Raw genomic sequence first — 3051 nt, forward strand, 5'->3', positions numbered from 1 at the left:
CTCCTTAATCTCTATCACCTATAACACCCCTGGCCCAGCTCCCCTCTGGTAACCACTAGTTTGATCTTCATAGTTAAAAATCTGTTTCTTAGTTTTCTTTTTTTAAGATTTTATTTATTTATTTTTTTACATAAAGAGAGACAAAAAGAGAGTGAGCACAAGCAGGGAGTGTGAAAGGCAGAGGGAGAAGCAAGCTCCCCACGGAGCAGAGAGCCTGATGTGGAGCTCAGTCACAGGATCCTGGGATCATGACCTGAGCAGAAGGCAGATGCTTAACTGACTGAGCCACCCAGGTGCCCCTGTTTCTTGGTTATCTTCTCCTTTTTTTCACCACATCCATTTGTTTTGTATCTTAAATTCCACATATGAGTGAAATCGCATGATATTTTTCTTTCTCTGACTGACTTATTTCACTTTGCATAATTCTAGCTCCATCCATATTGCTGCAATCCATACAAGTCTTTTATGGTCCCTTGTATTTCTGTGCTGTCAGTGGTAATATCTCTTTTTACATCTTTTTTTAAATAAAAGATTATTTCTTTATTTGAGAGGGGGAGGACGGGGAGCGGGAGAGGAAAGAGGATCTCAAACAGACTCTACACTGTGTGCAGAGCCCAATGCAGGGCTCGATCTCACAACCCTGAGGTCATGAACTGAGCCAAAACCAAGAATTGGATACTCAACCAACTGAGCCATCCACATGCCCCTGTTCTTTCATTTCTACTTTTATTAATTGGAGTACTCTTTTTTTTTTTTTCTTGGTGAAACTAGTTAAATATTTGTCTATTTTGCTTATCTTTAAAAAATAATAGCTCTTATTTTCACTAATCTTTTCTATTGTTTTTTCAGTCTCTATTTCATTTATCTGCTATAGTCTTTGTTATTTCCTTCTGTCTACTGAGAGCTTATTTTGTTCTTCTTTTACTAGTTCCTTGAGGTATAATTTAGGTTGTTTATTTGAGATCTTTCTCATTTCTCAATAAAGGCGTTTATCACTATGAACTTCTCTCAGAACTGCTTTGCTGTATCCCATAACTTTTGGTATTTGTATTTTCACTTTATCTCAAGATTTTTTTTATTCCTTTTAATTTATTTTTGACCTATTGGTTGTTCAAGCATATGTTGTTTAATTTACACATATTTGTACTTTTTCCAGTTTTCTTCCTGTTATTTCTAGTTTTAAAACACTATAGTCAGAAAAAGTACTTGGTATTATTTCAGTGTTCTTACATTTGTTAAGGTTTGTTTTGTGACATATAATCTTTTCTGGATAATTTTCCATATGTACTTGGGAAGGATATATATCCTGCTGATACTGGATGGAATGTTCTGTATAAGTCTACTAGGTCTATTTGTTCTAAAGTACAATCAAGTTTAATGTTTCTATATTGATTTTCTGTCTGGATGGTTTATTCATTGTTGAAAGTGAGATATCAAGTCTCCTACTACTATTATTTTGTTTTCTATTTCTTCCTCTATATCTTTTAATGTTTGCTTAATATATTTAGGTGTCCCAATGTTGGAAGCTTTTATGATTGTTATATTTTCTTGATGATCTCTGTATCACTATATAATAACCTTCTTTGTACCTTTACAACCTTTGACTCAGTCTATGTTGTCTGATATAAGTATAGCTGCCTTTGGTTTCTTTTGGTTTCCACTTGCATAGAATGTGTTTTTCTATACCTTTCACTTCCAATTTTTGTGTGCCCTTATATTGGAAGTTCATTCCTTGTGGGCAGTATTTAGTTCTGTGTGTGCATGTGTGTTTTATATGGCTCCTGATTTGATAATTTAATCTGTTTACAATTACAGTAATTATTGGTAAGTGAGGACTTACCAATGCCATCTTATTTTTTTCTAGATGTCTTGCACTTTCCCTTTTCCTTTCTACCCCTCTTTTTGTCTTCCTTTATGTATCGATTTTTTTTGTAGTGGTATGCATTGATTCTCTTCCATTTATCTATTGTATATCTACTGTAGTTTTTGCTGTATGGTTTCCTTGAGGCTTACATAAAATTTCCCATAGATACCTGTTTTACACTGATGACAATTTAACCTGTATTACATCCAGAAACTATTTTATTCATCCTCTTTTTATGTTTTTAATGTCACAATGTATCTTTTCATATTGTGTATTTATTAACAAGTTATTGTAGCTCTAGTTATTTTTAATGCTTTGTTCTCTAACCTTTATACTAGAATTAAGTGGCTAATCATCACTTTATTACAATTTTAGAGTATTCAGAATTTGACTATATATCTTCACGAGTGTGTTTTAAACTTTCATATGCTTTCATGTTACTAATTAGCATCCTTTCATTTTATCTTGTAGAACACCTTTCAGCATTTCTTGTAAGGCAGGTCTAGTTATGATGAAATCCCTCCATTTTTGCTTATCTGGGAAAGACTTTATCTCTCTCTTTGATTTCTGAAGAACAATTTTGCCATACAGAGTATTCTTGGTTGGCAGTTTTTGTTGGTTTCTTTGGTTCTTTGTATATATCATCATACTCTCTTCTACCTGCAAGATTTCTGCTGAGAAATATGCTAATAAACTTCTCAGGGATTCCTTTGAAAGTTTTAAGCTTCTTTTCTCTTATTACTTTTAATATTCTTTTTCTTTTTAACAGCTTTCTTGTAATATATCTTGCAGATATCTTTAAATTCAATTTATTGGAGACTTGATAAGCTTCACGGACTTGGATACCTAAATCTCTCCACAGATATGGGAAGTATTCAGCCATTATTTCTTTAAACAATCTTTCTGATCTATTTCCATTTTTTTTCTCCTTTTAGGACTCCAATAATTTTTCTTTTTTTTGTTTTGATCATGTAGGCCTTCTTCACTCTTTTTTATTCTTTCTTCTTTGTTCTATTCTGAATAAATAATTTCCAAGTCCCTGTCTTCTAATTCATAGGTTCTTTCAAATACTTGATCCATTCTGATATTGATGTTCTCTATAGCATTTATCACTTCATTCACTGAATTATTCAGCTCCAAAATTTCTGTTTTTTTTTATGATTTTTAGCTCTTTGTTAAAGTTCTCA

The sequence above is a fragment of the Canis aureus genome, chromosome 7, assembly GCF_053574225.1.
Source record: "Canis aureus isolate CA01 chromosome 7, VMU_Caureus_v.1.0, whole genome shotgun sequence".
Taxonomy (NCBI): Eukaryota; Metazoa; Chordata; class Mammalia; order Carnivora; family Canidae; genus Canis; species Canis aureus.